At 31.7% G+C, this 12926-nt stretch overlaps 1 pseudogene across 1 annotated transcript in view; it reads left to right on the forward strand.

Annotated features, from left to right (window-relative positions):
- Positions 1 to 9585, forward strand: part of LOC143248570 (tyrosine-protein kinase transmembrane receptor Ror-like) — a 92654-nt pseudogene extending 83069 nt beyond the window's left edge. Inside the window, exons 6-8 of the transcript XR_013027049.1 lie at positions 2658 to 3124; positions 7307 to 7540; positions 8052 to 9585. The product of XR_013027049.1 is annotated as a tyrosine-protein kinase transmembrane receptor Ror-like (transcript). The remainder of the gene's footprint in view (positions 1 to 2657; positions 3125 to 7306; positions 7541 to 8051) is intronic.
- Positions 9586 to 12926: the final 3341 nt, after the last annotated feature.

Here is a 12926-nt window from a genome sequence, read left to right on the forward strand (position 1 = left end):
GTCGGCTCCATGCGTTCACGCTTTACTGTTATGTTAGTTTCGCTCGTGACACCGTTGTCATAACAACGTCGTCCTCTTCGACATTTGGCAGAGAAACAGATGGCGGTGTTATGCAGATACTGGTCTCGCTACTCATCCGCCCCTTCGCTTTTCTTCATCATGGCGAAAAGTTTATTAGTTCTTTGACCCTTTCGGTGGCAAACTCTGCAAAAACTGAACCAAACCAAACATCTGAAACCTTAAACAGGTTTGTTTTGGGTTAATATAGTTCTCTCTCTTGACTCCATTATTTCAGTGCCCATTTTAAGAATGGTAGTGAAACTGTAGTCGACGATTATTTAATCTATTAGGCTTAGCGCTTATTTCTACCGCCTTCACCAAATTGTTTAATGTCGTTGGTCAGAATGATTTGTCAAAGTGTAACAGGCGGTAGCAGTCGCATGTCAACAGAATGTTTGTTATTCAAGGGTTTGATTTAATTATAAACTATTTTTCGCTACTACATTAGTATTCCATTCACCGAGATAACCTTTACTAATCTGTTTCAAAAACTGTTTACTTTTTAGAAATAGATACAAAAATGTAAGGCTAAGTGATTGTTGTCGGTACTGTTTTATTTGCCATTAAATGTTGTTTTTTTTTGACATATTATGTATCACTCTAAGTATAAATATATTAAAATTAACTTCGATAAGATAAAATAAATCGAAATATACTGGGATAAGTTGTGAAGAAACTTCGCTGTGATTTATGTAGGACTGACTAAAATAAATAAACTACATCAGAATACCAGGAATATAAATAATGATGTTATTTGGTAACTGAGTGTAAAAATATTTAAATACGTAAATTTTAATTTAGAATAAACAATTTTTATATATTTTTTTTTACAATTAAATAAAATTGAAATTTTATCACAAAAACAGCATGTTACATATAATTCATTGTCAGTAAAGTCACCCCAGTGGTACAACAATAAATATGTGGATTTGTAATGCCAGTAACAATGTTATAATACCTGTGGTGGGCACGGCACAGATAGCTTATTGTTAGCATTGTGTTTTACTACAAATAAACAAAGTAATAATAATGTATAGCAATTAAGAAGTGGTGTAGTTTTTAAAAAATATCTTATTTTTATTTCTGTTTATTAACATTTAAGTAATATACTTTTTATACTGTGTGTATTTGTTACATATAAACTGTTTTGTAGAGCACAGCTAACTTTATTGGTCATGGGTATGAGCCCTGTTGGATTTTTAAACATTTTTTTTTCTCTAAACTATGTATGAAATAAATTACTTATGGTTCCATGACTTAGTTGCATACAAAATCTCTAGTAACATATGAATCATGTAAAAAAAAAATATAAACAGAAACACAGTTAGAATTACAATGGATTACATTAATTGTTACTGTGTCTCCAGTGTGTTTTATATAGGAATGACTGATTTCATTCTAATGTTTTCATCAGTTCTGTACAATGGCTACTGTAACCAATATGAAATGACTATAATTCATTTTAAAGAACTTAAATCTAATGTAGAAACTTAGAAATTCTTTAAACAAAAATTGTCTTTCTTGGAAGTTAATTCTGCATGTTGCAGTTTTCACTGCAGCATAGCCTTTGCTTTACAGGAAATCAAACATTTTCAAACAAATGAACAGTTTCATACATATAAGCTTATTTAAAAGTTATTTTTTTAGTAATTTATAACTTGTTATTGGATGATATGTCATTATGATTATTGTACATGTTTTGCTGTGTTTCATAGTTGTGAGAAATAAAATCTCTACACATAAACAGATGTATGGTTCTTTCTCAAGGTGTAAAACGTGTATTTTAAAAACATCTCTTTGAAGGAGTGAACTGATGGGGAAACTTGAGTAGGAACATTAAGATTTAGATATCCATGTGCAGTATTTATCTTTAAATAAATTACACAGCTTGTGACTTTAGTTAAATTTACACAATTTGTGACTTGAGATATATTTATACAGCTTGTGACATGAGTGTATACAGTTTGTTACTTCAGATAAGCTTTCACAGCTTGTGGCTTTAGATAAATTTACACAATTTGTGACTTGAGATAAATTTATATAACATGTGACATAAGTTTACACAGCTTGTGACTTCAGGAAAGCTTTCACAGCTTGTGACTTTAGGAAAGCTTTCACAGCTTGTGACTTTAGAAAAGCTTTCACAGTTTATGAATTGAGATAAATTTACACAACTTGTGACTTGATAAATTTATATAACTTGTACATTTACACAGTTTGTGACTTTAGAAAAGCTTTCACAGTTTGTGACTTGAGGTAAGTTTGCACAATTTGTAACTTTACATAAGCTTACACATTTTATGACTTTTAGTCAAACTGATAGAAACCTCATGATAAAACAAAAAATATCTAGATTGCCTTTATTAATTTGTTAAAATGCTATTAGAAATTATGTTTCCAAGTGGAAAACATTTCTAGAGATTTGTTTTCAGGTTATTTCTCGATGTTCTTTCACTAATTTGTATATACAAACAATGTGGTAGTTAATTATGCTTGCTTTTAAATATATACATCTTGAAATGGTATCTCTCTGTGCAGTGCTGTTTTATTACATATTTTTCTAAATATGTCTCTTCCTCCAATTACTCGTGTTTCAGTTTTCCCGATTTTGAGGATGAAGATGGTAAATTTAGCGAAGGAATATGCCAGGTGTATCGTAGTGCCACGTGCTCCAAATTCCTTGCCAACAAGACAGTTTTTGTAGGCTCAATTCATAGTCAGGGGATCATGGAAGAAAAGTTAGCTGCAGCCTTCTCAGTGATTGCTTCTTCCCAAGACGTGTCCTCTGAGTGTCACAAGTATGCCATTCCTTCTCTTTGTTTTTATGCTTTCCCACCTTGTGATACGAATTGTCTGTTCCTAAACCACGCACGCTTGTCGGGACGAAAAGTGAGGTGCTTGAGAACAGCATCTGCCGATTAGAATACTCTATTGCCAAGCGACACCCACTAATTGGCCAGCAAAAAATTCTGCCAGCATGCTAAGACCTTCCACCATTTGGCTCAAAAGCAAGCTTAAACATGTGTGAGACTTGGAGTTCCCAACTCTATTAAAAAAAATGAGGGTAAGATTTTAATTAGTGTGCTATTAGTGTAACTAAAATGTTCACACTATTTAAGCATTCTATGTTTCTGAATTAAATAATACAATACATTTTGAAAAATTAATTAAAAAGAGCCAAGAATTTAATTTTGAACATATTGCCTTACAACACGGGTTCTTATATTGTATGTCCAGTCTTTTAGAAAGCATTCTCCTAATTTTACCAGTAACTAAGTAATTTTGTATGATATTAAAAACATCATTCTCTTGACATTACCAGTAACTAAGTAATTTTGTATGATGTTAAAACATCATTCTCTTGACATTACCAGTAACTAAGTAATTTTGTATGATATTAAAACATCATTCTCTTGACATTACCAGTAACTAAGTAATTTTGTATGATATTAAAAACATCATTCTCTTGACATTACCAGTAACTAAGTAATTTTGTATGATGTTAAAAACATCATTCTCTTGACATTACCAGTAACTAAGTAATTTTGTATGATATTAAAAACATCATTCTCTTGACATTACCAGTAACTAAGTAATTTTGTATGATATTAAACATCATTCTCTTGACATTACCAGTAACTAAGTAATTTTGTATGATATTAAACATCATTCTCTTGACATTACCAGTAACTAAGTAATTTTGTATGATATTAAACATCATTCTCTTGACATTACCAGTAACTAAGTAATTTTGTATGATATTAAACATTATTCTCTTGACACTACCAGTAACTAAGTAATTTTGTATGATATTAAACATCATTCTCTTGACATTACCAGTAACTAAGTAATTTTGTATGATATTAAACATCATTCTCTTGACATTACCAGTAACTAAGTAATTTTGTATGATATTAAAAACATCATTCTCTTGACATTACCAGTAACTAAGTAATTTTGTATGATATTAAACATCATTCTCTTGACATTACCAGTAACTAAGTAATTTTGTATGATATTAAACATCATTCTCTTGACATTACCAGTAACTAAGTAATTTTGTATGATATTAAACATCATTCTCTTGACATTACCAGTAACTAAGTAATTTTGTATGATATTAAACATCATTCTCTTGACATTACCAGTAACTAAGTAATTTTGTATGATATTAAACATCATTCTCTTGACATTACCAGTAACTAAGTAATTTTGTATGATATTAAACATCATTCTCTTGACATTACCAGTAACTAAGTAATTTTGTATGATATTAAACATCATTCTCTTGACATTACCAGTAACTAAGTAATTTTGTATGATATTAAACATCATTCTCTTGACATTACCAGTAACTAAGTAATTTTGTATGATATTAAACATCATTCTCTTGACATTACCAGTAACTAAGTAATTTTGTATGATATTAAAAACATCTTTCTCTTGACATTACCAGTAACTAAGTAATTTTGTATGATATTAAACATCATTCTCTTGACATTACCAGTAACTAAGTAATTTTGTATGATATTAAACATCATTCTCTTGACATTACCAGTAACTAAGTAATTTTGTATGATATTAAACATCATTCTCTTGACATTACCAGTAACTAAGTAATTTTGTATGATATTAAAAACATCATTCTCTTGACATTACCAGTAACTAAGTAATTTTGTATGATATTAAAAACATCATTCTCTTGACATTACCAGTAACTAAGTAATTTTGTATGATATTAAACATCATTCTCTTGACATTACCAGTAACTAAGTAATTTTGTATGATATTAAAAACATCATTCTCTTGACATTACCAGTAACTAAGTAATTTTGTATGATATTAAAAACATCATTCTCTTGACATTACCAGTAACTAAGTAATTTTGTATGATATTAAAAACATCATTCTCTTGACATTACCAGTAACTAAGTAATTTTGTATGATATTAAAAACATCATTCTCTTGACATTACCAGTAACTAAGTAATTTTGTATGATATTAAACATCATTCTCTTGACATTACCAGTAACTAAGTAATTTTGTATGATATTAAACATCATTCTCTTGACATTACCAGTAACTAAGTAATTTTGTATGATATTAAACATCATTCTCTTGACATTACCAGTAACTAAGTAATTTTGTATGATATTAAACATCATTCTCTTGACATTACCAGTAACTAAGTAATTTTGTATGATATTAAACATCATTCTCTTGACATTACCAGTAACTAAGTAATTTTGTATGATATTAAACATCATTCTCTTGACATTACCAGTAACTAAGTAATTTTGTATGATATTAAACATCATTCTCTTGACATTACCAGTAACTAAGTAATTTTGTATGATATTAAACATCATTCTCTTGACATTACCAGTAACTAAGTAATTTTGTATGATATTAAACATCATTCTCTTGACATTACCAGTAACTAAGTAATTTTGTATGATATTAAACATCATTCTCTTGACATTACCAGTAACTAAGTAATTTTGTATGATATTAAACATCATTCTCTTGACATTACCAGTAACTAAGTAATTTTGTATGATATTAAACATCATTCTCTTGACATTACCAGTAACTAAGTAATTTTGTATGATATTAAACATCATTCTCTTGACATTACCAGTAACTAAGTAATTTTGTATGATATTAAACATCATTCTCTTGACATTACCAGTAACTAAGTAATTTTGTATGATATTAAACATCATTCTCTTGACATTACCAGTAACTAAGTAATTTTGTATGATATTAAAACATCATTCTCTTGACATTACCAGTAACTAAGTAATTTTGTATGATATTAAAACATCATTCTCTTGACATTACCAGTAACTAAGTAATTTTGTATGATATTAAAAAACATCATTCTCTTGACATTACCAGTAACTAAGTAATTTTGTATGATATTAAAAACATCATTCTCTTGACATTACCAGTAACTAAGTAATTTTGTATGATATTAAAACATCATTCTCTTGACATTACCAGTAACTAAGTAATTTTGTATGATATTAAAACATCATTCTCTTGACATTACCAGTAACTAAGTAATTTTGTATGATATTAAAACATCATTCTCTTGACATTACCAGTAACTAAGTAATTTTGTATGATATTAAAAACATCATTCTCTTGACATTACCAGTAACTAAGTAATTTTGTATATTAAAAACATCTTTCTCTTGACATTACCAGTAACTAAGTAATTTTGTATGATATTAAAAACATCATTCTCTTGACATTACCAGTAACTAAGTAATTTTGTATGATATTAAAAACATCATTCTCTTGACATTACCAGTAACTAAGTAATTTTGTATATTAAAAACATCTTTCTCTTGACATTACCAGTAACTAAGTAATTACCAGTTTAATTTTGTATATATAAAAAACATCATTCTCTTGACATTACCAGTAACTAAGTAATTTTGTATGATATTAAAACATCATTCTCTTGACATTACCAGTAACTAAGTAATTTTGTATGATATTAAACATCATTCTCTTGACATTACCTGTAACTAAGTAATTTTGTATGATGTTAAACATCATTCTCTTGACATTACCAGTAACTAAGTAATTTTGTGTGATATTAAACATCATTCTCTTGACATTACCAGTAACTAAGTAATTTTGTATGATGTTAAACATCATTCTCTTGACATTACCAGTAACTAAGTAATTTTGTGTGATATTAAACATCATTCTCTTGACATTACCTGTAACTAAGTAATTTTGTATGATATTAAAAACATCATTCTCTTGACATTACCAGTAACTAAGTAATTTTGTATGATATTAAACATCATTCTCTTGACATTACCAGTAACTAAGTAATTTTGTATGATATTAAATATAAAGCTAAATTTTTGTTTTCTTTTTGAAATATTTACAAATGAGTCAGATAAACACTACACAATAATGAATAAAATGTTGGCTTGATATGTAATAAAATAATATTTAAGAATAACAGAGATCCTGTTGTCCATCAAAGTGTCCCATCCATTAAATTGAAGTATTGAAAACTAAGCCAGTATTCATTCAAATATTCATCAAGCCTTACCATAAACTTACTGCATCTACCAAATCTGAAGGAGAAACCATTTTAAAAACAAACTACCCTTTTAGAAAAATACAAATGGTAAACATACTTTATGGTTGCTTGTTTGATACTCTTTACTTGTGCTACAAACAGAAGGAAACTAAAGGCTATATTTTTTTTATTTAGAACACACGTGTTATGTGGGAACGGGTGAAGATTATGAAGGAACATTGTCGCACACAATATCTGGCCACAAATGTCAACACTGGAGCCATCAGATCTTTTATCGTACCTCAGACTATCCAGAGCTAATAGGTGGACATAACTTTTGCCGTAACCCTGGTGGAATGGAAAATCAACCATGGTGTTTTATTGCAGACCCTCAGGTACGGAAAGAGATGTGTCACATACCCAAATGTGGTAAGTCTGAAATTTTGTTAATTAAATATGGAGGGTTTATATGTGTGTGTTTTGGGAAAAGCTTAAATATAAAATGAAAAAGGCTTGGGAAATTTTATTTGTTAGGTTCACATGTCCATTTTTCACCTGTTCTAACTGGATCTAGTTTTATCATGGATTGGGTTTGTTCTATTGATTTAAAATATTTTCCTAAATGTTATTTAATACAATACATAATGAGTAAAATGACAAATGCTGGTAGAATATATTGTCCTATAAATATTAAAATTATGAAATTTTTCAGGCAACTTTCAGTTTAAACTTTACATTGTAAACTAAATTACATTGAAGCCACTACATGTAGGAGATATTTTATCTTTTTCCAGCTATGTAAGCTATAAAATAGTCCAAACAATTATATAATAACTGTCATAACGTGTATACGTTTGAAATAGTACTTTTATTTGTGTAACGTTTATTACAGTCATAAGAATTTAATACCAACTTTTGCAATTAATTTCTTTTTTTTCAGTTGATTACCTTTGGCTGTACATCCTTCTTCCAAGCATAGTCCTAGTGGTACTTATTGGATTATTACTTGGGATCTGGTGCATGAAGCGAAGAAGTAAGCCAAATCCATCAGCAATCAAAACTCCAAAAGCAGTTACCAGACCTCAGAATGAACAAGGAACCAATCAACAGGTTGAAATGAATGCTCTTTACCCAGAACACAGTTCAGAGCTCATGAGTATCCTCTCTCTAGTATTCGCTTCCTTCAAGAGCTAGGAGAAGGGGCGTTTGGAAAGGTCTATCATGGGGAATTGGTAGGCATTCATGGAATTGGAAGTGTTGCACCTGTTGCTATCAAAACCTTGAAGGAAAATGCCACTTTAAAAACTCGGCAAGATTTTCAACGAGAAGCAGAGCTAATGTCGGACTTGCACCATCCCAACATCGCCTGCTTACTAGAGCTTGCACACGAGAGAACCTCTCTGCATGTTATTTGAATATATGTCCCAGGGTGATCTTCATGAATATTTGATCTTACATTCTCCTCGGTCAGACGTGAGAAACAGCGAGGATGAACCATACCAGATACTAGAACTGTCTGACTTTCTTCATATCACTCGGCAGATTGCAGGTGGGATGGAATACTTAGCTGGAAATCATTACGTTCACCGTGACTTGGCAGCTAGAAACTGTCTAGTTGGTGATGGTCTTGTGGTCAAAATATCTGATTTTGGTCTGTCCCGAGATATCTATTCTTCTGATTATTACAGAGTTCAGTCCAAATCTTTGTTACCAGTTAGATGGATGCCACCAGAGTCTATTCTGTATGGAAAGTTCACAACAGAAAGTGATGTGTGGTCATTTGGAGTAGTTTTGTGGGAAACATTTAGCTATGGACTCCAACCTTACTACGGGTATAATAACCAGGAGGTGATTGATATGATCCGTTCTAGGAAGCTGCTTCCATGCCCTGAAGATTGTCCCCCACATATCTATGCCATGATGGTGGAATGCTGGCATGAGAACCCCTCACGTAGACCTTCCTTCAAAGAACTGTATGCTCGCTTGTGTTCCTGGCAAACCATGCACACACAGGCATTGAGTGTAGCCCAGTCAGGTAATGGTAGTCACCACAGTAGTGCAGGACCAAGTAACAACACGGTGTCCACCAACTTGAGCAGCCCTGTTGTTGGGCCCTTTACATCTTCTGGAGGTTTGGCCTCTACCAGTTGTGGAGTACCCTTTCAGAGAGCTATTAATGTTCCTGTAGCTGGTTCAATTCAGCAAGTATCTTTTGGTACTTCAACAGAAAGTTTTCCAACGTTTCATCCAGTGAGGTCTGGCACTCCAATATTGAGACCTGTAGACTCTCTATCACGTTTCACTCCTCCTAATGTCCCAATTATCGATGGAAAAGTGTCAAATGTTTAACGAATGGCTGATGCTACAGTGCGCGTGCTTTTGAAATTTCTTTGGAACTAACATCTGGTAAATGACCTCAAACTGGACAGGGCACAATGACTTGAACTTAGAAACCAGTAGACTTTCTGGTGCAATTTATGTCTTTGAAAAATCATTGGTGCCTTGTAAAATTTCAAGCTTGTTGTCATGTAACGGGACATCGAAAGATGTCGGTAATAACTAATACAAGATGAAAGAAAATCATTAAGAAAGGCTAACAATTATGATAAATTATTAGAAATGTGTTAGGGTCATTACTGTGAAACGCAGTGTTTAAAAACAGTTTTTTTATTCAGAAAATGAATAGAATATTTGCTGTATTATGACAGTTTTTTTTGATGGCTGTATCGTTAAGTATACATGTATTTGAATTGGTGTTGTTTCTTGAAATACACCATAGACTGTTAAAATGAAACCAGAAAATATTGGCTTTGAGTCAGTAATACAGAAAATCCATATGTACAGCTTTAAACTTGGTTTTTTGGTTAATTTCATTTTTACATATGTTGTACAGATTGCCTCTAGGTAAAGTTTTATATCCATTATTTTCTTTATAAACAGGTAATATGAAGGATGGTTTTATAAAAGTATTATACACAATACTGTTGTTTTTATTCGAGAATATATCATGGAGGAAGATACATCTTTTCTTCTCCTTCACTAATTGGAGGCGTGGGTTAGAAATTTGTGGTCAGTCTCACTCCTGCACTAATTAAAGACGTGGGCTAGGTGTTGTGGTCATTCTTGTCTCCTTCACTAATCCAGAGACACGGGTATGAGTTGTGGTCAGTCTTATCTTCTTCACTAATCAGAGACCTGAGTTAGGAGTGTGTGGTCAGTCTTGTCTCCTTCACTAACTAGAACATGGGTCAAGAAGTGTGTGGTTATTCCTTGTTTTTTTTAACTAATATGAAAAATGGGTAGGAGTTGTGGTCAGTTTTGTCTTTCACTGATCAGAGATGTGAGTTGTGGTCAGTCTTGTCTCCTTCACTGATCAGAGATGTGAGTTGTGGTCAGTCTTGTCTTCTTCACTGATCAGAGATGTGAGTTAAGAGTGTATGGTCAGTCTTGTCTCCTTCATTGATCAGATGCGAGTTAGGAGTTGTGGTCAGTCTTTTCTTCTTCACTGATAAGAGATGCGAGGAATGTGTGGTCAGTCTTGTCTTTCACTGATCAAAGATGCGAGTTAGGAGTGTGTTGTTAGTCTTGTTTTCAGTTGATAATTTCTTTCAAGTGTTTAGTACTTTACTGTTATATAATAAATATTAATTTTTCACAGTTACATGATTATATCAGTTCATTAAACTAAATTCTCCCTTCTTTTTGTAAGCAGATTTAAAACTGATAGTTGTGAAATGTTTTTATACCATCACACAGACTATTCAAAATGCTTGCATCTTATGGCATACACAGGATTTATACCTGTTAAATTACTTGTATGAAAGCACAGGTTATTCCAATATTATGAATTGTAAAAAAATGTGTTTATTCTTCAGTGTGTTTCGTAACAACAAATTCTTGTAATGGTAATTTCATATCGATATTCATTCAACGTTTACCACGGTGTCTTGATGTAATGTTTCACAACACTTAATGTGTGGTACGTTTACAATTTTCTGATGTAAGAAATTGAGTGGTAGTTTTGTATCTGAATCCCAGCATTTAAAGAAAAACATTCAGTAGCTTGTTCATAATCCATCTCTGTTACGAAATCAGCTTAGCAATCAGTATTTTATTTCATTAGTTATCTGTTGCTGTTTTTTTTATCTTGTAAATGCTGAGAGTTGCAGCATTGTTATATTAATTTATAGCAATGATATTGGTTTACAATAGTGCTACATCAGTTTACAACAGTGACACTAGTTTAAAGTATTGTTATATCGCTTTACAACTGTCAACAGTGTGATGTTTGTTTATAACAGTCATATATCAGTTTGGTAACAAGTAAAACAAAGCTTGTTCGTTTATCTCGCTAGGAGGCTAAGAATTACATTTAAATGTATCAAAGAGCTATTTTAATAATGTTGTTTGATAAACATTTAGGATAAGAGTAAATTTACAAAATATATTAAAAGTATTAAATCAGCATGTTTTTCTCCACATTTTTCAATGTTAATATATGTCGAAACGCAAGACGAATGTCACAATATATTTACATTAATCGTACGAAATACACTACGCGTTCAGCTCTTATATCTGTTAATTGTGTTTGCAATGAAAGCTTTGTATATAAACTGCCATAGTTAAGATATGTCAGTATAATGCGCCATCTTGTGCGATAAAGTGTTTCCATTTATGTGGATGTGTTATCTTGAAAACTTCGATAGCTTTTCTCTCTATAATGTGACTAGTCAGTCTATCCAAGGTATGCCAAAGGATATTCAGTTTTGTAAAAAAACATTTTTTATTTGATACGTCAATAAAATTTTAAAAGTTGAAAGCAACAGTATATGTCTGGTTTGTTTTAATAATTTTGTAAAACATCTACAGCGTTATGCGAACTTCAAGTTCAAGTTATTGGCTTTTTACAAGGTTATGTGGGAACCCACTGTTTGTAACCGATATTTCAAAGAAGTCAGAAATAATAATAACGTTGACTGCACATACAGCTTTAAAACCCAATGTTGTTTATCTTCTGTATTTCGTGTGTGGTAGATCTTGCTCGGTCAAATGTTTTAATACGAAATAATATAGATTCTGTTTGCCAAGGCTCGGCATGGCCAGGCGGGTTAAGACATTCGACTCCTAATCCGGGAGTCGCGGGTTCGAATCCCCGTCACACCAAATATGCTCGCCCTTTCAGCCATGCTGGCGTTATATGAAAGCGGTCAATCCCACTATTCGTTGGTAAAAGAGTAGCCCAAGAGTTGGCGGTGGTTAGCGATGACTAGCTGCCTTCCCTCTAGTCTTACACTGCGAAATTAGGGACGGCTAGCGCAGATAGCCCTAGTGTAGCTTTATGTGGAATTCAAACAAAACATCTGTTCGCTATTTACACAAATAAACAAAATAAATCAGAGCAAAAGTTAAATTATTAAAACAAGAAAAATGGGAAGATTTCTGCTCCCAACTTAATGACAAAACAGATCCGAAACAATTTTGGACACACCTAAAAAAGACTCACAAATGGAAACACAAGAAAATATCCACCATTAGAACACAATAATACCACAGCACATAGAAATAAAAAGCCAAAACATTCAAATAACTTCAAAACACGTTTAAAACACACAACGATCCAGACACGAACATATACTTCATAACGAATAACAGTGAACTGTTTGAACCACTTTTCCCAGTCAACTTAAATAACCATAAATTCAACAACATAAACGAATATACAAAGCTAATAAACACAATTTCCGCACAAAAACTCGCAGAAGCAATAACTAGCACAACAAATAAGTCTGCAGGAGAAGATTGTATACAAGCCATC

Source organism: Tachypleus tridentatus, chromosome 4, assembly GCF_004210375.1.
Source record: "Tachypleus tridentatus isolate NWPU-2018 chromosome 4, ASM421037v1, whole genome shotgun sequence".
Lineage (NCBI taxonomy): Eukaryota > Metazoa > Arthropoda > Merostomata > Xiphosura > Limulidae > Tachypleus > Tachypleus tridentatus.